Source organism: Odocoileus virginianus, chromosome 20, assembly GCF_023699985.2.
Source record: "Odocoileus virginianus isolate 20LAN1187 ecotype Illinois chromosome 20, Ovbor_1.2, whole genome shotgun sequence".
Lineage (NCBI taxonomy): Eukaryota > Metazoa > Chordata > Mammalia > Artiodactyla > Cervidae > Odocoileus > Odocoileus virginianus.
Window position 1 is genome coordinate 16,401,795 of NC_069693.1, and position 24,154 is coordinate 16,425,948.

At 38.9% G+C, this 24,154-nt stretch overlaps 1 long non-coding RNA gene and 1 pseudogene across 1 annotated transcript in view; one reads left to right on the forward strand and one right to left on the reverse strand.

The window, feature by feature from the left end:
- Positions 1–24,154, forward strand: part of LOC139029875 (uncharacterized) — a 123,148-nt gene that overhangs the window by 89,932 nt on the left and 9,062 nt on the right. The gene's annotated exons all lie outside the window — the stretch shown is intronic.
- Positions 9,397–10,858, reverse strand: LOC110123248 (tumor susceptibility gene 101 protein pseudogene; annotated as a pseudogene).

Consider the following 24,154-nt stretch of genomic DNA (forward strand, 5'->3'; position numbering starts at 1 on the left):
TGACAAAAACCACTGCAATGCTGTAAAGTAATTAGCCTCCAACTAATAAAAATAAATGGAAAAGAAAAAAAACAAAACAAAAGAATGAAAATCAGGATCTCAAAGAGATATTTTTACTCTCATGTTCACTGTGACATTATTCACATGATCCAAGACATGGGGTAAGCCAGATATCCATCAACAGATATATAAAGAAAATGTGCTATGCGCGCGCGCGCACACACACACACACACAGAGTGGAATATTATTCAGTCTTTAAAAAGAAGGAAATTTTACTATATGCAACAACATGGGTGAGTCTTTAACGACATTATTCCAAGTGAAATGTGTCAGTCACAGAAAGACAAATTCTGCATGATCCCATTATATGAGGTAGTATCTAAAGTAGTTAAACCTGGGGATTCACTCCCAGTCCAGTGGTTAGGACTCCACACTCTCATTGCAGAGGGTCTGGGTTCAATTCCTGGTGGAGAACTAAAATCCCACCAGGTGCATGAGCTGCATACTGTGGTCAAAAGATTTTTAATAATTAAGTGCTTTCTATTTTTTTAAAAAAAGGATTTAAACCCCTTGAAGCAGAAGGTAGAATGGTGGTTACCAAGAACTGAAGGTAGTTGGAAAATGGGAATATCTGTTGACAAGTTTATTCAATGTGCAAAATGAAAAATTCTAGAGAACTAATCTACAATATTGTGCTTACAGCTAACAATATTTTAAAAGTCACTAAGAATATAGATTTCCTGAGAGAAAAGTAAGGGCAGTTGAGACTCTGGCACAACAGGTGTAAACTGCCCCACTTAGAAAAAAATAAAGAAGCTTCATATTCCTTGCCCCTTTGGGGATGGTGTTTGTAATTTTCCTACTTGGTATACTAATGTGTCTGAGTTTTCCAAAGGTGTGGTTTCCAAGGTTTGAGTTCACTTAGCTAGTGATAATACATGAACCAAGTATACCAGCTTGGTATCTGTGGCTGTGTGACTGTCTATTTCATTTGCCATTGAAAGAAATTTAAATCTGCCTGATTCATCAGGCTATCTTGGTCATTTAGTTTTGAAGACAGAGGTGAGCAAGTCAAGGGACAAAAGACCTAGCACATGCTATGTGGTCAATAAATATTTCAATAAAGGAGTCATTGTTGGAGGTGTTCTTGAAAGTCGCCAAGTTCCTCAGGCCTGTTTCCCATGTAATAGTAGTGATCTCAGAGGATCTTCCATGGCTGTGTGTTTAACATTCATATTAACATATATATATTTAATAGAAATCTAAATAAAGAATTAAAAAGAAAAAAGTATAGATTTCACGTGGCTTTCCATTATAATCAAAATAAGCATATTCTTCTAAAAAAAAAAAAAACAGAAATTTCTACTAATATGTAGTTGGATTAATGAATTTCATTATATTAATATAATGAAATATTACTTTGCAAAAAAAATTTAACTACTGCTGCCCACAACAAAAGGACTAGACAGAAAAGATGGTATCTTGCATGACTCTATTTACATGGATAAAATAATGGAAATGTTTAATATCTTGAATATATGTACTTATCTGATAAAATAATTTCACAACTCATCAAAATGTAAGCTAAAATTAGCTGCATTTATTACATGTGAATTTGTTGAATAAATTATTTTGAAAAGAGTCAAAAGAGCCCTATTACCAAAAACAAAAACAGACAAAACCCACAAAACAAAAAGAAATAACTGTAAACTCTCCAAAAATGTAAAGGAGGGCAAATCAGAATAAAAAGAATAGCTACTTTTAACTGTGCTTTAAATAGTTTACTTTTTTCTAATTTTATTTAAAAATATATGACCATTCAACACATTACTATGTCCCTTTCTAGTAACTAAAGGTGTGCCAGGAAGGTGAGGGGCCCTAAAGCTTCCACCTCTTTGGTCAAAATGCATCTGTTTGGAGGCTAAAGGAAGAATGGGAAATATTAGGGACCAAAAAAATGGAGTTAGATGAGAATAAATATTAAAGTTAAAAGAGATGATGGTTGAGGAGAAATGTAAAGTAAGCTGAGATTAGGTGTCATGAATATGTAGAGGAGCCATTCAACCCAGTTGTCTGATTTTCCCTAACTATGCTCCTAGCTCATCTGAAATATTTCATCCTCATCATGAAATGAGGAAATTCCAAGAAAGTGTTATAAATGTACAAGGAATAGGTACTTAAGAGCATATGGCTTCCCAAAGAATGCAGTCTAGATAGGGAGGTGAATGATGTCAGCAAAGATAGGATCATGTATAAACAGGAATAGGTTCCAGGGAGAGTTGACATTCAGCTTGTTCCTTTCAGCATGTATGTTTTTGTTTGCAAAATGCTGAGTCTTGTACATTTTTGAATAATAATTGTGGTTCTAAGTGTCCCAAGAGTCTCACCACCAGCACCATCTCAGGTATCCTAGTTCTATGCCTTCTGTGACTTCAAACCAACTGTTGACTACTCAACTGAACTTTTTTTTCCTATATTTTATTTATTTTTGGCTGTGCTGGTTCTTCATTGCTGCATGGGTTTTCTGTAGCTGTGGCAAGTGGGGGCTACTCTGCATTGCTGTGCACTAGCTTCTCTTGCTCCAGAGCACAAGCTCTAGGGTGTGGGCTTCAGTAGATGCACCTCCCAGGCTCTGGAACACAGGCTTGACAGCTGTGGCACACAGACTTAGCTGCTATAGGGCATGTGGGATCTTCACAAATCACTGATCCAACCCATGTCCCCCGTATTGGCAGGCGCCACCAGGGAAGCCTTCAGCTAAACTTTTAACAAGTAAAACCTAGGGGGTAGTTTCAAGGACTCTACAATAGCTGAGTGTAGTTTTATCACTGATTGATCTGCTAAGTCCCTTAAAACAACCTCTCCTGTAAAGAGGATGTGATACAGGGACTTTCCTGGGAGTCCAGTGAATGGTTAAGAATCTGCCTTCCAAAGCAGGGCACTTGGGTTCAATCCCTGATGAGGGAACAATGAACCCATCCACTGCAGGACAACTAAGTCTCTGCAACACAACGAAAAGCCCTCACACCACAGGAAAAATTTTGCATGCCCCAACAAAAATCCTGCATTCAACAACTAAGAACTGACACAGCCAAACAAATATTTTTTTAAAAAAAGAAGATGCAATACACATATAAAATGGAATGTTCAGTTCAGTTCAGTCGCTCAGTCGTGTCCGACTCTTTGCAACCCCATGAATCGCAGCACGCCAGGCCTCCCTGTCCATCACCAACTCCCAGAATTTACTCAAACTTATGCCCATTGAGTAGGTGATGCCATCCAGCCATCTCATCCTCTGTCGTCCCCTTCTCCTCCTGCCCCCAATCCCTCCCAGCATCAGGGTCTTTTCCAATGAGTCAACTCTTCACATGAGGTGGCCAAAGTACTGGAGTTTCAGCTTCAGCATCAATCCTTCCAATGAACACCCAGGACTGATCTCCTTTAGGATGGACTGGTTGGATTTTTTTGCAGTCCAAGGGACTCTCAAGAGTCTTCTCCAACACCACAGTTCAAAAGCATCAATTGTTCTGTGTTCAGCTTTCTTCACAGTCCAACTCTCACATCCATACATGACCACTGGAAAAACTATAGCCTTGACTAGATGGACTTTTGTTGGCAAAGTAATGTCTCTGCTTTTTAATATGCTGTCTAATTTGGTCATAACTTTCCTTCCAAGAAGTAAGCGTCTTTTAATTTCATGGCTGCAGTCACCATCTGCAGTGATTTTGGAGCCCCCCAAAATAAAGTCTGACACTGCTTCCACTGTTTCCTCATCTATTTCCCATGAAGTGACAGGACCAGATGCCACGATCTTAGTTTCCGAATGTTGACTTTTAAACCAACTTTTTCACTCTCCTCTTTCACTTATGTCAAGAGGCTTTTTAGTTCCTCTTCACTTTCTGCCATAAGGGTCATGTCATCTGCATATCTGAGGTTATTAATATTTCTCCCGGCAATCTTGATTCCGGCTTGTGCTTCTCCCAGCCCAGCGTTTCTCATAATGTACTCTGCATATTAGTTAAATAAGCAGGGTGACAATATACAGCCTTAACATACTCCTTTTCCTATTTGGAACCAGTCTGTTGTTCTATGTCCAGTTCTAACTGTTGCTTCCTGACCTGCATATAGGTTTCTCAAGAGGTGGGTCAAGTGGTCTGGTATTCCCATCTCTTGAAGAATTTTCCACAGTTTATTGTGATCCACACAGTCAAAGGCTTTGGCATGGTCAATAAAGCAGAAATAGATGTTTTGCTGGAACTCTCTTGCTTTTTCGATGATCCTGTTACACAGCCATAAAAAGGACCAAAACTGTATCATTTGCAGAGATGTGGATGGACCTATAGAATGTCATATAGGGTGAGGTAAGGCAGAAAGAGAAAAATTAATATTGTACATTAACATACAGGTGGAATCTAGAAAAAAATGGCTTGGTATAGATGATCTTTGCAAAGCAGAAATAGACACACTGACATAGAGAATAAATATATACATACTAAAGCAGGGGGGAGGGATGAATTGGGAGATTAAGATAGACATATATACACTATTGATACTATGTATAAAATGGGTAACTATCCATTTTAGTGGATAATGAGAACCTACTATAGCACAAGGACCTCTACTCACTCTGCATGAGCATGCCAAGATGCTTCAGTTGTGCCCAACTCTGTGGACTGTAGCCCACCAGGTTCCTCTGCCCATGGGATTCTCAAGGCAAGGATACTGGGATGGGTGGCCATGCCTTACTCTAGGGGATCTTCCTGACCCAGGGATTGAACCAGAATCTCTTGAATTTGTAGGTGTGTTCTTTACCACTAGCACCACATGGGAAGCCCACTCAAAACTCTGTGGGGACCTAAATGGGAAGGAAATTCAAAATGGGGGGGGGGGATATATGTAAACATACAGCTGATTCACTTTGCTATACATTTTCTAGATACAGCAGAAGCTAACACAACATTGTAAAGTAACTGTACTCCAATGAAGGAAAAAAAAAAAAAAATAACACCCTCTCCTGGCATGCTAAGGAGTTCTCTTGATGCCCAAGAGTCTGGCTAATATTTCTCCCAGGCAACCCCATGCAGCTTTACTGGCACATCCCAATCTAGGTATTGCCAGAGGATTGCCCTTTTACCTTCCAAGGAGCTCTCTGAGGGTCCTTTGCTTTGGCCCATGTCCCTTAATTCCCTCCAGCCAGAGCCATCCTTGAGACAAGCAGGGCAGAAAGCAACCCAAGAAGCAGCGCAGGCCGCCCAGTGTACTGAGGCCAGCATCCCCGCTGACCTACTCCACGCCCACAGCTGTGGGCTCACACACTGCTCCTTCTGCTCCCTGGGAGTCCTCCTATCAGTCAGCTCTAGGCAGGAGACAGTACTCCTACCAGTACTTTCAGTATCTACATACAGAGGGTCTTTTCACTGTGTCCCATATTACCTCTTATACACTTCTCCACATTTTATGACATTTTTTGTCTGTTTTAATTTGGATATTTACTAAATTACTGTTTACTAATTTTCTCAGCAGCTGTACCTACTCTACTCTTAAATTTAGAAAAAGCATTTGAATACTTTAGTCCAAGAAACTCCACTGCATGTAAATGTGAATGTATTAAATCTCTCCATATTAGGGATGGAGATAGAGATATAGATCTCCTCAGACTGACAGTCCTCCAGGCTCTCTCTCCCCTGGTATAGTTTTAGATTTGCACCCTGCACCTCGTCCGTCCTTCCTCAGGCCTTCTTCTAACATCTCCTATAGTGAAGGTCTGTTGGTAATGAATCCTTTAAGGTTTTGCATATGTAAAAAGTGTTTCTTCTTACTTTTTTTTTTTATAAAAGATGGTTTCCCCAGGTGGAGAATCAGAGAGTCACAATATCTTTTCTTTTAATAGTTTCAGTACTTCAAATTTTCATTGCTTCCTAAGAGTAGTGTCATTCTTCTGTTTGTTCATCTGTTCTCTGGCTGCTTCGAAATTTTCTTCATCACCACATTTAAGAAATCTGACTATAATGTGCCAAGTGCAGTTTTCTTCGTGTTTCTCATGTTTAAATTTAACTAAGTGTTGTAAATCTGTAGGTTTATGGTTTTCATCAAATACAGAAATATTTTGGTCATTATTTCCTAAGAGAGTTCATTAATCACATATTATCCCTCCCACGGGTTTTCTCACAGCCCACTGATCTCCTCCTCATCATTTTTAGATTTTTTTTTTTTCCGTTTTTCATTTTGGATAGTTCCTGGCACTGTTTCTATTTCCAACTCACTAATATTGTCTTCTACGTCATCTGATTCGGGCTTCCTAGATGGCTCAGCGGGTAAACAATCCACCTTCAGTGCAGAAGACACAGTAGGTCAGGAAGATCCTCCTAGGTCAGGAAGATCCCCTGGAGAAGGAAATGGCAACCCACTCCAGTAGTCTTGCCTGCAAAATCTCATGGACAGAGGAACCTGGTGGGCTGCAGTCCAAAGGTTCATAAGAATTGCAAAGAGCTGGATACGACTGAGCAACTAAGCACACACACACGGTGCCTAATCCACAGTAATTCTATCCAACAGAATACTTTTTTTCTATTCAAGTTTGTTTTTCTAAATATACCTATGCTTCCAGCTTCCATGTGTGAGTGGTCCTCTCACCTCTTAAACATTTGGAACACAACTTTAATAACTTTTGAAATTTGGCTTACCAACTGTATCATGTTTGTGTTTTCCGGGTTTGCTTACATTGATTTCTTCAATTGTTTACATTGATGCTATCTTTTCTTTTTTAATTTATTTATCTATTTTAATTGGAGGCTAATTAATTTACAATATTGTGGTGGTTTTTGCCACACATTGACATGAATCAGCCATGGGTGTACATGTGTCCCACATCCCGAAGCCCCCTCCCACCTCCCTCCCAATCCCATCCCTCTGGGTTGTCCCAGTGCACCAGCTTTGAGTGCCATTTCATGCATCAAACTTGGACTGATCATCTATTTCACATATGGTAATATACATCCCACCCTCACCTTCTTCCCACAGAGTCCAGAAGTCTGTTCTTTATCTCTGTGTCTCGCATATAGGGTCATTGATGCTATCTTCCTAAATTTCATATATATACATTAATATACTGGTATTTTTCTTTCTGACTTACTTTACTCTGTATAATAGGCTCCAGTTTCACCCACCTCATTAGATCTGATTCAAATGCATTTTTAATAGCTGAGTAATATTCCATTGTGTATATGTACCACAGCTTTCTTATCCACTCGTCTGCTGATGGGCATCTAGGTTGCTTCCATGTCCTAGCTATTGTAAACAGTGCTGCAATGAATACTGGAGTACATGTTTCTCTTTCAGTTCTGGTTTCCTTGGTGTGTATGCCCAGCAGTGGGATTGCTGGGTCATATGGCAGTTCTATTTCCAGTTTTTTAAGGAAACTCCACACTGTTCTCCATAGTGCTGTACTAGTTTGTATTCCCACCAACAGTGAAAGAGGGTTCCCTTTTCTCCACACCCTCTCCAGCATTTATTGTTGGTAGACTTTTGGATAGCATCCATTCTGACTGGCATGAGATGGTACCTCACTGTGCTTTTGATTTGCATTTCTCTGATAGTGAGTGATGTTGAGCATCTTTTCATGTGTTTGTTAGCCATCTGTATGTCTTCTTTGGAGAAATATCTGTTCTTTGGCCCATTTTTTGATTGGGTCATTTACTTTTCTGGTATTGAACTGCATGAGCTGCTTGTATATTTTTGAGATTAATTCTTTGTCAGTTGCTTCCTTTGCTATTATTTTCTCCCATTCTGAAGGCTGTCGTTTCACCTTGCTTATAGTGTCCTTCGTTGTGCAAAAGCTTTTAAGTTTACTTAGGTCCCATTTGTTTATTTTTGCTTTTATTTTCATTACTCTGGGAGGTGGGTCATAGAAGATCTTGCTGTGATTTATGTCAGAGAGTATTTTGCCTATGTTTTCCTCTAGGAGTTTTATAGTTTCTGGTCTTATATTTAGATCTTTAATTCATTTTTGAGTTTATTTTTGTGTATGGTGTTAGAAGTGTTCAAGTTTCATTCTTTTATAAGTGGTTGACAAGTTTTCCCAGCACCACTTGTTAAAGAGACTGTCTTTTCTCCATTGTATATTTTTTCCTCCTTTGTCAAAGATAAGGTGTCCAGACGTGTGTGAATTTATCTCTGGGCTTTTTTTATTATTATTATTCTTTTTTTTCATTTATTTTTATTAGTTGGAGGCTAATTACTTTACAATATTGTAGTGATTTTTGCCATACATTGACATGAATCAGTCATGGATTTACATGTGTTCCCCATCCCAATCCCCTCTCCCACCTCCCTCCACATTCCATCCCTCTGGGTCTTCCCAGTGCACCAGCCCTGAGCACTTGTCTCATGCATCTAACCTGGGCTGGTGATCTGTTTCACCCTTGATAGTATACTTGTCTCAATGCTATTCTCTCAGAACTTCCCACCCTCGCCTTCTCCCACAGAGTCCCAAAGTCTGTTCTGTACATCTGTGTCTCTTTTTCTGTTTTGCATATAAGCTTTCTATTTTGTTCCATTGGTCTATATTTCTGTCTTTGTGCCAGTACCATACTGTCTTGATGACTGTAGGTTTGTAATATAGGTCTGCAGTCAAGAAGGTTGATTCCTTCAGTTCCATTCTTCTTTCTCAAGATTGCTTTGGCTATTCGAGATTTTTTGTATTTCCATACAAACTGTGAAATTATTTGTTCTAGTTGTGTGAAAAATACTGTAGGTAGGTTGATAGGGATTGCATTGAATCTGTAGATTGCTTTGGGTAATATACTCATTTTCACTATATTGATTCTTCCAGTCCATGAACATGGTATATTTCTCCATCTATTTGTGTCATCTTTGATTTCTTTCACCAGTGTTTTATAGGTTTCTATAAATAGGTCTTTTGTTTCTTTAGGTAGATTTATCCCTAAGTATTTTATTCTTTTTGTTGCAATGGTGAATGGGATTGTGTCCTTAATTTCTCTATTTTCTCATTGTCAGTGTATAGGAATACAAGGGATTTCTGTGTATTAACTTTATATCCTGCAACTTTACTATATTCATTGATTAGCTCTAGTAATTTTCTGGTGGTGTCTTTAGTTTTCTATGTAGAGGATCATGTCATCTACAAACAGTGAGAGTTTTACTTCTTCTTTTTCAGTCTGGATTCATTTTCTTTCTTTTTCTTCTCTGACTGCTGTGGCTAAAACTTCCAAAACTATGTGATAGTAGTGGTGAGAATGGAGACTCTTGACTTGTTCCTGACTTTAGGGAAAATGCTTTCAATTTTTCACCATTGAGGATAATGTTTGCTATGTGTTTATCATATATGGCTTTTATTAGGTTGAGGTATGCTCATTCTATGCCTGCTTTTTGGAGTGTTTTTTTTTTTTTAATGCAACAGATTTTATTTAGCATAGTCAGTCCCAACATTCAGCACAGAAAGACTTTACAGAGGATAGAAAGTGCATTAATAAAAGCCAGTCTTTACCAAAAGAAAACAGAAAATATATTATTGATTCAAAGTATTTTACACTTGAATGATAAACTGCAATAATTTATTTTGGGCACCTACTGATATAAGAGAAAGGAAGAGAAGAATACTTTAGAAGAGTTCAGTCTCCATCTGGTATCAGAGAAGTCAGTAGAGGTCACTGAGAGCAGCAGTCTTTCTTGCTTTCTGCATTAATGCCCTCAGCTGCAACTGTTTATGGGACAGAAGACATACATGCTTTAGGAAGACATCTAGATCTATTACTCCCCACCTCAAGGCTTATCCTAGGTAAAAAATAGTGTCTTCAATAGCATTTTCCGCTGCATACAGATTTAGGATCTGTTTGTATATAGTGGGGCTGTGGGAATGATAACTTCATCAATATCATTGTTTTCAGATTGATTTCCCATTTTCTCCAGAGCAGAACTGAGTACTTCATCCTTTCTCAAAAGTGCTATGTTTTTTTATCAGCCTCAGCTACTTCTTGATCTAAACGGTTAAGCATCTCTTCGAGTTCCTGGTGACCTTTTTTCAGGTCTTCCTCTGTTCGTTTCAAGGCGTTGAGGTCTGCCTGGGCACAATCCATTTCCTCCTTCATCCGCCATCTCAGTTTGTCACTGACCGCTGAGATGAGAGAGGCTCAGATAGTGTCCTCGCTGATTGTGCCACCCCTACTGGGACCAACAATGGTCACAGGAGGCTGGGAAGGGTACTGAGAACTTGTTGTGGCAGGATACTGACCACCAGGTGGGTAACGACAGCCTGTGTAACCACTGGAATTGGGAGGGTACCCGGATGGGTAAGCAGAAATCCCACTTGGCATGCCTGGCATGTAGGAATTATTTGGTGTTGCCTGGTATGGTGGATAGGATGCTGAAACAGTAAGACGAGAGACGACTGGAGGTTCATCTCCAAACACCACAATCATGACTTGAATAAGCCCCAACAACTCTGGCTGTGGGTGCTTCCATTCATGTAGATAAGGAAGATATATCTTCCCATTAGCATCCCCATGCTTTCCTGTTTTAATAGTCATTGAACTAGTAGACTTAACGAAACAGATAGGGGGATTATACGAATATGTGTCCAGCAGCCACAGGCAGATTGGAATATTGTATGTATTACCTCTATAAGTCACAGGAATTGTTCCAGTAAGGTTCATTAGTTCCCTGGAACTGCCATCATTAAAAACATATGAATCCAATACAGGTTTGAGATCTTTGTATAAAGTAATAACGTTAACAGTTTCACATACAGTTAGGTTTCTGTATTTGTACTTGGACACCATTTTCTTGAGCTGGCTCTCCGACCCCGCCATGGCAGCTGCCTCGCGACTCCGGTCCCTGCAGGCAGAGCATCAGCCACTCTGGGGCCTCCCCAGGCCACCCCACACAACTGTGCACGGATGAGCCAGCCCCTCACCCCCACCTGGAGAATTTTTATCACAAATGGACGTTGAATTTGGCCAAAGGCTTTCTCTGCATCTATTGAGACAATGATATGGTTTTGATCTTTCAATTTGTTAATGTGGTGTATCACATTGATTGATTTGTAAATATTGAAGTATATTGATTCTATTCTTCAATTCTATTTCTCAATTGTTTATATTGATTCTGTTCTTCAAGTCTTCAATTGTTTATGTTGATATCTTTGTTTTTATTGATTCATTTATATCAATTACTTCTGATCAAAGTTCATATTTTTCTGCTTTGCTTGCTTGCTAATTTTTCAATGAGAAAGATTCTAAAACTTAAAATTTTAGGTGTTAAGTACCTCTGTAGTTCTACAGATACTCTTGAACTTTGTTTCTTTTATTTTGAAATAGGTTGATCCATTTGAAGCTTCTTTTAAGCACTGTTAAGATGGACAAAAGCATCCATATGAAAAGGCAAATTGTATACCACTGCTAAGACACCTTCCTGAATAAACTGCTTAACTCTCCCACTAATAACCACATTATTTCTCTAAGGCTATTAGAAATACAAACCATTTTCAGACCTGTGTAAATTTCCGGGATTGTTTCCTCTACTCCTTGCAGGTTGTTATTCCCTCACTTTGAGCAGTTTTTTTTTTTTTTTTTTTCCCACATGCACACACTAGGTAGTATTCAGTAAAGACTTGATGAGGACATTTTTGCAGAACCCTGGAGTCCTATTTCTGTGCAACAAATATAACCACACTGGCCCCCTGGAACTCCCAACTCTTTCTCATGAGTTCAGAGAGAGTGTTCATTTCCCTCCTTGAATTCCTACCTCCTGCAGTGCCATCTGGGTACTCTGTCCAAGTTAGGCAATCATAGAGTGCACCCTTGTTTCCCCTTTCTCAGAGACCATTCTCCTGTGCTACCTGAAGCTCAATTTCTGAATATCATTCTTTTCTACATTTAGTCTAGTTTTAGTTGTTTTGGGTGAAAAGGTAAATCCATTCCCTAACCAGAGCCAGTAATATTTTTGTTTCGTTTTGTCTTAATGTCTTAGGATATTTCATTGACTATAAACAGGGGAATGTCATTGTTTTACTACAAATGCCACACTGGAGTAAGGAAACATTGTGGAGTATGGATTAAAAGAGTACCTGTGGTGGTGGGGGGGGTGCTTCCTGGGTGCTTCAATGGTAAAGAATCTGCCTGCCAATGTGGGAGATACGGATTCAACCCCTGATCTCGGATGATCCCACATGCCACAGAGCAACTATGCCCATGAGCCACAGCTACTGAGCCTGTGCTCTAGAGCCCAGGAGCTGCAACTACTGAGTATCACTGCTGCAACTACTGAAGCCTGTGCCCTGTAGCCTGTGCTCTGCAACGAGAAGCCACTGTGATGAGAAGCCTGCACAATGCAACTAGAGAGTCATCCTCACTCCCCCGCAGCTAGAGAAAAGCTGGCACAGCAATGAAGACTCAGCACAGTGAAATAAATAAATAAAAATTTATAAAGAAGAAAAAAAGAGTATCTGTGGCACTTGGGGAGAAAGGGGATGATAGATAGATATTAATGGATAATTTCCATATGGATAATATTTCTTTAATGACTAAAATTTCTTTATCTGTCTAGCATATGTCTGATAGTGATATAAAAATAATGAACAAGAAAGCTTGGTAAATATATAACACATTAGAAGAAAAGTCAAGAAAGAGAGACAGGCAATGGACAGGGCAGGGGGCATGGGTAAGACATGTTATAATTTAAACAGACTGACCAAAGACATCAATGAAATAACATTTGAATGATGTCCTGAAAAGGTGTATGTTGCATATTTTGCCATGCAGTAATATTTTATTTTTTATACAGTCAAAATTACCACACTGGTTTTCTTCCAGTTTTAGAAACATCTTCTTTACCCTGAAGTTTAAAAAAAATATTCTTTCATAATATTTTCTAAGAATTTTCTATTTTCTATCCTAGTCTTTGCATGTATAAACCTTTAACTTATCTGAGATTACTATGGAAGGCACCAGTGAGACATAGATGCAACATCTTTATTTCCACAAAAGTTCAATTAGTTTATCCAGCACCATTTCACCTATGAAGTCAAGCAGATTTCCTCACTGATTTGCAAATTATCTTTACAATAAAATCCATGATGATTTAGATCTATTTCTGGCCTTCTGTTAGTTAATCTGCCCCAAATATGTGCATGCGTGTTTCAGCATTTCCTAAAGTGTTCTGCTCCTAATTACTTAAAATTTCTTTCAGAGTTATTTTTGTTTTTCCAAATATAACATAAATGGCATATAAATGAGCCCTGTGACTATAGTTTTTAAGTTCCAATTCTTTTACTCAACATAATACATTTGAGATTCATCCATGTTGCTGCATGTGCCAATAGTGTATTCCTTTTATTTTTAAGACATACATGGATACTCATAGCAGCTTTATTAGTAACAGCATCAAACTTGAAAAACAACTCCAATAACCCTCATTATGTAACTGGATATACAAATTATGGTATATCGATACAAAGGGATATTACTCATCAGTGAAAAGAATGAACTAGGGACACGTGCAACAATTTGACATTTACATGGGATGATTTTTTTTTTTTTTAGTTTCTTCCTTTTAATTGCTGTTAAGTTGCTAAGTCATGTCCGACTCTTTGTGACCCCATAGACTGCAATATGCCAGACTTCTCTGTTCATTATCTCCCAGAGTTTCCTCAAACTCATGTCCACTAAGTCGGTGATGCCATCTAACCATCCCATCCTCTGTAGCCCCCTTCTCCTCCTGCCCTTAATCTTTCCCAGCATCAGGGTCTTTTCCAGTGAGTTGCCTTTTCTCATCAGATGGCCAAAGTACTGGAGGTTCAGCTTTAGCATCAGTTCTTCCTATGAATATTCAGGGTTGATTTCCGTTAGGATTGACTGATATGATCACCTTGCTGTTCAAGGGACTCACTCTCCAGAGTCTTCTCCAGCACCATAATTCGAAAGCATCAATTCTTTGGTGCTCAACCTTCTTTTATGGTCCAAGTCTCACATTCGTACATGACTACTGGAAAAACTATAGCTTTGACTGTATGGACCTTTGTTGGCAAAGTGATGTCTCTGCTTTTTAATATGCTGTCTAGGTTTGTCATAGGTTTTCTTCCAAGGAGGAAGTGTCTTTTTTTTCCTATATATATATATAGGAATAAAATATATATATATATATATATATATATATATATATATATATATATTTTATTGAAGTATAGTTGACTTACAAGGTTACAGGTGCACAGCAAGGTGATTCAGTTATACATATACACATATTATTTTTTAAATTATTTTCCATTATAGATATTGACTATAGTTCCCTGTGCTATACAGTAAAACTTTGCTGCTTGTTGCATATCTATTTTTTATTAGAAATCTAGAAATTGTTTGACTATTCATACTGAGTCAAGTGAAATCAAAATGTCATAAATTTTTTAGACAAAAATTCATAAATTTTCTAAAATATATATATTATACATATTATTTATATATGTATACAAAAGATTTTCTACTATGCTTGATAAAGGCTTGAGAAAGAACATCAAAAAAAAAGAGATGGAGAAGTTGGAAAACAAACTAAATTAAAGGGGGGCACTGAATATGAAATAGAAAAAGTGAAACAAACTAGATAAAAGTAAAAGATCATCATATAGGTCAGTTGTTCTTAAACATGGCTGCTCATTAGAAACACATCTTGAGCTCTGACCAAAAAAGAAGCAATACCTTGGCATTTGTATTTTTCAAAAAATTCCAAGGAACTTCCCTGGTGGTCAAGTAGGTAAGACCCCATGCTCCCAGTGTAGTGGGGCTGGGTTCAACCCTTGGTCAGGGAACTAGATCCCACATGACAAAACTAAGGATTTCGTGTGTTGCAACTAAGATCTGGTGCAGTCAAATAAACTAAAAACATTTTTTTAATTTCAAGATAATTCCGATATGCATTAGATTTTAAAAAGGGATTACAGGTTTTTCTATTAAATGGTGGCTTTGGTGATATAGAGTCCTATTATATTTCCATTGACCAATGATTATATAATGATATTGAGTAATAGTTACATAATCACAATAGTAAAAGGTGCTAGTCAGTTTTCACAATCAATAGTTGGACAAAAAATAAAAGATAATACACTTGAAAGCCATAATAGAAACATGATTAATCTAACAATATAAAATAATAACATACAATTTGGGAGGTCAAGCAGAGTGATGTGGTAAGTAGAAGTGCATACATGTCGTCATCCACCCAGCCAGTCTATGTCTTTTGGTTGGTACATTTAATCCATTTACATTTAAGGTAATTATTGATATGTATGATCACACCAAAATCAGATTGATTATATTATTTGCAGCCAAAGATGGAGAAGCTCTATACAGTCAGCAAAAACAAGACCGGGAGCTGACTGTGACTCAGATCATGAACTCCTTATTGCCAAATTCAGACTTAAATTGAAGAAAGTGGGGAAAACCACTAGACCATTCAGGTATAGCCTAAATCAAATCCCTTATGACTATACAGTGGAAATGAGAAATAGATTTAAGGGCCTAGATCTGATAGACAGAGTGCCTGATGAACTATGGATGGAGGTTCGTGACACTGTACAGGAGACAGGGATCAAGACCATCCCCAAGAAAAATAAATGCAAAAAAGCAAAATGGTTGTCTGAGGAGGCCATACAAATAGCTGTGAAAAGAAGAGAAGTGAAAAGCAAAGAAGAAAAGGAAAGATTTGAATGCAGAGTTCCAAAGAATAGCAAGGAAAGATAAGGAAGCCTTCCTTAAAGATCAATGCAAAGAAATAGAGGAAAACAGTAGAATGGGAAACACTAGAGATCTCTTCAAGAAAATTAGAGATACAAAATGAATACTTCATGCAAAGATGGGCTCAATAAAGGACAGAAATTGTATGGACCTAACAGAAGCAGAAGATATTAAGAAGAGGTGGCAAGAATACACAGAAGAACTGTACAAAAAAGATCTTCACGACCCAGATACTCACGATGCTGTGATCACTCACCTAGAGCCACACATCCTGGAATGTGAAGTCAAGTGGGCCTTGGAAGCATCACTACAAACAAAGCTAGTGGAGGTGATGGAATTCCAGTTGAGCTATTTCAAATCCTGGAAGATAATGCTGTGAAAGTGCTGCACTCAATATGCCAGCAAATTTGAAAAACTCAGCAGTGGCCACAGGACTGGAAAAGGTCAGTTTTCATTCCAATCCCAAAGTAAGGCACTGCCAAATAATTTCAAGCTACCACACAGTTGCACTCATCTCACACACTAGTAAAGTAGTGCTCAAATTCTCCAAGCCAGGGTACAGCAAAATGAACTGTGAACTTCCAGATGTTCAAGCTGGTTTTAGAAAAGGCAAAGGAAACAGATCAAATTTCCAACATCTGCTGGATCATTGAAAAGGCAAGAGAGTTCCAGAAAAACATTTATTTCTGCTTTATTGACTATGCCAAAGCCTTTGACTGTGTGGATCACAATAAACTGTGGAAAATTCTTCAAGAGATGGGAATACCAGACCACCTGACCTTCCTCTTGAGAAATTTGTATGTGGGCCAGGAAGCAACAGTTAGAACTGGACATGGACCAACAGACTGGTTCCAAATAGGAAAAGGAGTACGCCAAGGCTGTATATCGTCACCTTGCTTATTTAACTTATATGCAGAATACACCATGAGAAACGCTGGGCTGGATGAAGCACAAGCTGGAATCAAGATTGCTGGGAGAAATATCAATAACCTCAGATATGCAGATGACACGACCCTTATGGCAGAAAGTGAAGAAGAACTAAAGAGCCTCTTGATGAAAGTGAAAGAGGAGAGTGAAAAAGTTGGCTTAAAGTTCAACATTCAGAAAAGTAAGATCATGGCATCTGGTCCCATCACTTCATGACAAATACATGGGGAAACAACAGAAACAGTGTCACACTTTATTTTGGGGGGCTCCAAAATCACTGCAGATGGTGACTGCAGCCATGAAATTAAAAGACGCTTACTCCTTGGAAGGAAAGTTATGGCCAACCTAGATAGCATATTAAAAAGCAGAGACATTACTTTGTCAACAAAGGTCAGTCTAGTCAAGGCTATGGTTTTTCCAGTGGTCATGTATGGATGTGAGAGTTGGACTATAAAGAAAGCTGAGCATCAAAGAATTGATGTTTTTGCACTGTGGTGTTGGAGAAGACTCTTGAGAGTCCCTTGGACTGCAAGGAGATACAACCAGTCCATCCTAAAGGAGATCAGTCCTGGGTGTTCATTGGAAGGACTGATGCTGAAGCTGAAACTCCAATACTTTGGCCACCTGATGAAAAGAGCTGACTCATTTGAAAAGACCCTGATGCAGGGAAAATTGAGGGCAGGAGGACAAGTGGATGACAGAGGATGAGACGGTTGGATGGCATCACCGACTCAATGGACATGAGTTTGGGTGAACTCTGGGAATTGGTGATGGACAGGGAGGCCTGGAGTGCTGCAGTTCATGAGGTCGCAAAGAGTTGGATACGACTGAGCCACTGAACTGAACTGAACTGATTATCATATTACTGCTTTCTTAATTGCTTTGGGTTTATTTTCTTTAGGCCTTTTCCTTCTCTTGTCTTTCTTGCCTAGAGAATCCCTTTAGCATTTATCATAAAGCTGCTTGGTGGTGCTGAATTCTTTTAACTTTTGCTTGTCTGGGAAGCTTTTGATTTCTCCATCAAATCTGAAGGAGGGTCTTGCTGGGTAGAGTATTTTTGGTTGTAGGTTCTTCATCACTTTATAAATATATCGTGTCATTTTCTACTGGCTTGTAGAATTTATGTTGAGAAATCAGCTGATAGCCTGATGGAATTCCCTTATATGTTATTTGTCATTTTTCCCTTGTTGATTTTAATATTTTGTCTTTAATTTTTGCCAGTTTGATTACTATGTGTCTTGGTGTGTTCCTCCTTGGGTTTATCCTGCCTGGGTCTCTTTATGCTTCCAGGACTTGGTTGACTATTTCCCTTCCCATATTAGGGAAGTTTTCAGCTATTATCTCTTCAAATATTTTCTCAGGTCCTTTCTCTCTTTCTCCTCCTTCTGGGACCTCTATAATGCGAATGTTGGTGTGTTTAATGTTGTCCCAGATATCTCTTATGCTGTCTTCATTTCTTTTCATTTTATTTTTTATATTATGTTCTGGGGCAGTGATTTTCAGCATTCTGTCTTCCAAGTCATTTATCCATTCTTCTTCCTCAATTATTCTGCTATTGATTCCTTCTTGTGCATTGTTCATCTCTGTTTGTTTAGTTCTAGTTATTCTAGGTTTTGGTAAACATTTCTTACATCTTCTCCATTGATCCCCCAAGATCCTGGATCACCTTCACTATAATTATTCTGAATTCTCTTTCTGGAAGGTTGCCTATCTCCACTTCATTTAGCTGTTTTTCTGGGGTTTTATCTTGTCCCTTCATCTGGGACATAACTTTCTGCTTTTTCATCCTGATTAACTTTCTGTAATGTGGGTTTTTTTCTTTTTCCTTTTTAAAATAGAATTTTAAAAAATAAAACTATCTAAAATTAAGCCCATGATTGAACTCAAATATCCAGTTCCACTTTTCAGATTAAGAAAATATAATCCTGGTTGAAATTTCAATGCTTCCATAACTTCAGAATAAATGCAAAGTGCTGACAAGTATATGTTGCCATGCTTCCAGGCTAAGTCTTTGTATGCATTGTTCAGTAGCCTTCCACATAGTAATCTCCATGATCAATTGCTGGGAAGGCTTGTTCCACTCTTTCAGTGCAGATACCCTTGGGTTCCTTTTAAGTTATCAATTAAGTCATCATTATCTTCCCAACTCACAGCTCCTCCCATGATAGTATTCAAATCAAACCATAAGTTTTAAACTGTAATAAAATTAGCAGAAATAGCTTCCAGTAATGCAGTGTGGTTTGTTTTCCTTTCAATAGTGCACTTTATTTCCAAAAATAAATTAATCCTCATGCTGCAGAAAGGGGGACACTTTCAGGGGGCTCAGTAAAGCTTTAATCCAATTATCTGCTTATGGATGGTGTTGTGCTCCCTCCCTGGTAGTTGTTTGGCCTGAGGTGACCCAGTCCTGACATCTATGTGCTCTATTATAGGGTTAATGGCCATCTCCAAGAGGGCTTATGCCAAGGGGGACCTTCCCAAATTGCCGCTACCAGTACCCTTGTTGTGAGCCCCTGCTGATCCACACCTCCAGAGGAGGCTCTCCAACACTAGAAGTTAGTTTTGGTTCAGTCTCCTGTGGGGTAACTCTTTTGCTCTGGGTCTTGGTGTGTGCAAGATTTTGTTTGTTCCCTCCAAGACTTGAGTCTCTGTTTCTTCCAGTCTTCTGGAAGTTCTGTAATCAAACTCCATTGGCCTTCAAGATCAGAGTCCCTAGGGATTCCCAGTCTCACTGTCCGATTCCAAGGATGGGAAGACTGACATAGGGTTCAAAACCTTCACAACAGTGGGAGACTTTCTTTGGTATTATCGTTCTCCAGTTTGTGGGTCACCCACCTGGCAGGTATGGGATTTGATTTTATCATGACCGTGCCCCTTCTACCATCTCACTGCAGCTTCTTCTTTGTCTTTGGACATGCAGTATCTTTTATTGATGTGTTCCAGAATCTTCCTGTAGATGGTTGTTCAATAGCTAGTTGCAATTTTGACGCTCTTGCAGGAGGAGATGAGCGCACATCCTTCTACTCTGCCACCTTGAACTAGAAGACCAGAGAAATGTCTTTTAATTTCATAGCTGCAGTCAACTTCCACAGGGATTTTGGAGCACAAGAAAATAAAATCTGCCACTGTTTTCACTTTTCCCCATCTATTTGCATGAAGTGATCGGAGCAGTTGTCAATACCTTAGTTTTTTTCAATGTTCAGTTTTAAGCCAGCTTTTCCACTCTCCTCTTTCACCCTCATCAAGAGGCTCTTTAATTCCTCTTCACTTTCTGCCATTAGAGTGATAACATCTGCATATTTGAGATTGTTGATATTCCTACCTGCAATTTTAAATGCTGAGTAGCGTTCAACTGTAGGAATGTGGTAAGCTTTGTTTATCTATTCACTGGCTGAAGGATACTAACATAGTTTCCAGTTTTGATAAACAGAGCTGAATAAAGCTGCAAGAAACATCAGTGGGCAGCATTTTTATTTGAACTTATTTAAATTATCTTTTTTTTTTTTTTTAGTGTAAACCTAAAGAGGAGATTTCTGGATCATGTGATAATTGTAATACCAATTTTATAAGAATAAAATACCTTGAAAAATCCTGTAGGGATTTTCATTGAGATTACATTAAACTAACTACTAATGGCAGTTAGTATTTGTAAAAGAAAAATGACATTTTTATTCGGTTGAAAATTCCCTTTGAATAGTCTATTCATTTATTTAATGTTATTTGCACCTCACAAAAATTTTAGAGCTTTTCAAAAAAATTCATTAACAAATACTGAGAGACACATTTGTATGTTGCAATAAAAGTGGGCATGGAGATTTACTGTCAAAAACTGTAAGCAAAGTTAAAATGAAGCTGGATGATACCATTAAGAAAGTGAACATACTTAAGAAAGGAAAGACACTGAAAGAGGATGCACTCTGCTATAGGAAAGTGAAGTTGCTCAGTCGTGTCCGACTTTTTGCCACCCCATGAACTGTAGCCTACCAGGATCCTCCGTCCATGGGATTTTCCAGGCAAGAGTACTGGAGTGGGTTGCCATTTCCTTCTCCAGGGGATCTTCCCGACCCAGAGACTGAACCCGGGTCTCCCACATTGTAGGCATATCCTTTACTATCTTTCTCTTGTGGCTCAGCTGGTAAAGAATCTGCCTGCAATGTGGGAGACCTGGGTTCAATCCCTGAGTTAGGAAGATCCCCTGGAGAAGGGAAAGGCTACCCACTCCAGTATTCTGGCCTGGAGAATTCCATGGACTTGTATAGTCCATGGGGTCACAAAGAGTCGGACACAACTGAGCAACTCTGCTATAGGATACAACCCTAAAGATCTTGTAACAGGAGGGAAAGGGGCAGGGCACAACTTTCGAAAGAATGACAACCTAAGGACACAACATAAAACCTATTGGAATCAAATGGAACCAAGATGGCAGATAAGATTAGACCTTGATCCTCAATCAACAAGTAAAATGACACACCCAGAGGTGCCTTGACAGTTCCAAAGCACTATTAAAAGACCAAGGAGAAACTAGAACACTTTCTAACACCATACACAAAAATAAACTCAAAATGGATTAAAGATCTAAATGTAAGACCAGAAACTATAAAACTCCTAGAGGAGAACATAGGCAAAACACTCTCAGACATAAATCACAGCAGGATCCTCTATGACCCACATCCCAGAATTTTAGAAACAAAAGCAAAAATAAACAATTGGGACTTAATGAAACTTAAAAGCTTTTGTACAACAAAGGAAACTATAAGCAAGGTGAAAAGACAGCCCTCAGATTGGGAGAAAATAATAGCAAACAAAGCAACAGACAAAGGATTAATCTCAAAAATATACAAGCAACTCCTCCAGCTCAACTCCAGAAAAATAAATGATCCAATCAAAAAATGGGCCAAAAAACTAAACAGACATTTCTCCAAGAAAGACATACAGATGGCAAAAAAACACATGAAAAGATGCTCAACATCACTCATTATCAGATAAATGCAAATCAAAACCACAATGAGGTATCATTACATGCCAGTCAGGATGGCTACTATCCAAAAGTCTACAAGTAATAAATGCTGGAGAGGGTGTGGAGAAAAGGGAACCCTCTTACACTGTTGGTGGGAATGCAAATTAGTACAGCCACTATGGAAAACAGTGTGGAGATTTCTTAAAAAACTGGAAATAGAACTGCCATATGACCCAGCAATCCCACTTCTGGGCATACAAACCGAGGAGACCAGATCTGAAAGAGACACGTGCACCCCAATGTTCATCGCAGCACTGTTTATAATAGCCAGGACATGGAAGCAACCTAGATGCCCATCAGCAGACGAATGGATGAGGAAGCTGTGGTACATATACACCATGGAATATTACTCAGCCATTAAAAAGAATTCATTTGAATCAGTTCTAATGAGATGGATGAAACTGGAGCCCATTATACAGAGTGAAGTAAGCCAGAAAGATAAAGACCATTACAGTATACTAACACATATATATGGAATTTAGAAAGATGGTAACGATAACCCTATATGCAAAACAGAAAAAGAGACTCAGATGTATAGAACAGACTTGTGGACTCTGGGAGAAGGCGAGGGTGGGATGTTTCAAGAGAACAGCATTGAAACATGTATATTATCTAGGGTGAAACAGATCACCAGCCCAGGTTGGGTGCATGAGACAAGTGCTTGGGCCTGGTGCACTGGGAAGACCCAGAGGGATCGGGTGGAGAGGGAGGTGGGAGGGGGGACCAGGATGGGGAATACATGTAAATCCATGGCTAATTCATTTCAATGTATGACAAAAACCACTGCAATGCTGTAAAGTAATTAGCCTACAACTAATAAAAATAAATGGAAAAAAAAAAAAAGAAAAAGACCAAGGAGTGGGCAGTGGCCCAAATCCTGGAAATCTCCACCAGTTCCCCAAAATAGTTGGAATAATCCTTGCACTCATTAGCATATGAAATTATCCAGCCGATAAAAACACCATGCCAAATTTCAGGGTGGCATTTGCCCTCTGCAGATGGCCCACACTCTGTGGAGTATGCTTCTCTCTGTATCTGAATAAATCCACTTCTTATTTATCACTTTGTCTCTCACTGAATTCTTTCTGTGATGAGACATCAAGAACCTGAGCTTCATTAAGTCCTGAAACCAGGTACTGTCAGTTTTGGCTGGGTTTGAGTCCCAGCCAGGTGGGTTCAAGTCCCAATCTGTGGTAAATAGATCTTGAGAGGGATCTTCAAGTAAAACAGGAGAAAAACAAGGAAACTATGATGTCATGAAAGTCAAACTAAAAGAGTAACTGGGGGTGGGGGTGGAGGAGAATGAGTTGTGACAAATGAATAATTAAACATTAGAACTATGGCAATTAAATCATTGTGCTTAGTTGCTCCGTCATGTCCGATTCTTTGTGACCCCATGGACTGCAGTCCATCAGGCTCCTCTGTCCATGGGGAATCTCCAGGAAAGGACACTGGAGTGGATCTTCCCAACCCAGGGATCAAACCCAGGTCTCTCGCATCGCAGGCAGATTCTTTACTGACTGAGCCACCAGGGAAGCCCAAGAATACTGGAGTGGATAGCCTATCCCTTCTCCAGGGGATCTTCCTGACCCAGGAATTGAACCAGGGTCTCCTGCATTGTAGGTGGATTCTTTAACAGCTGAACTACCAAGGAAGCCCTAATAATCATTATTCCATATAAATCCACAGGAAAAGGCTTGGCAAATCCATCTAGATTATTTTAATGTCTGGTCACTTTTCTCATTTGCCATTTTTTAAAATATCCGTTCCTTCTTCATGATTCAATAAAACTGTTATTATTACATCTTAAACTACCTTTGACTCTATCTATGTGTTTTCTGTTACCAAGAACAGGTACCTATTCCTCCATTAAAACTAGACTGTTTAGGGAGATATACATTTCTGTTGCAATACCTGGTGAGAACAATCCTCCTTAAAGTTCCTGTTTTGCTCAAATTCCTTCACTGACATCAAGAAAGTAGTTTGGGTTGGGAGTGGGGGGTAAATTTAAGTCAATCTACATTACAACAAAAATTAATTTACATGGATTTGGGAATAGTTGCCATTTATACAGTGTTGATAAATCTCATACAAGAATATGATTTAGCCCTTAATCTGTTCAAATTTTATTTTTTACTTTTCAACAAAAGTTTAGACCTCTTTAGTATAACTTGGACACTTAATATGAAGTCTAGCAGATCCCAGTGTGACCTTATGCCTGCCTGGCTACAAGGTAGAATGACTTTACCACTTATGCCACTCTTCATGTGGGTCATGCTGACTACAGTCTGACTACAAACTGACAGGAAACAGAGATAAAACCTAGTGCTTTCCATGTAGCCTCACAAGTCTCCTAATGGTAATACAACTACCCATTCATGCTTTTAAAAGTAGGCTAGAGGGTTTAGGACATGTGCCCATGTGGCACATCCTGCAATTCACACTTCACAGCATGAGCTGTTTCCACAG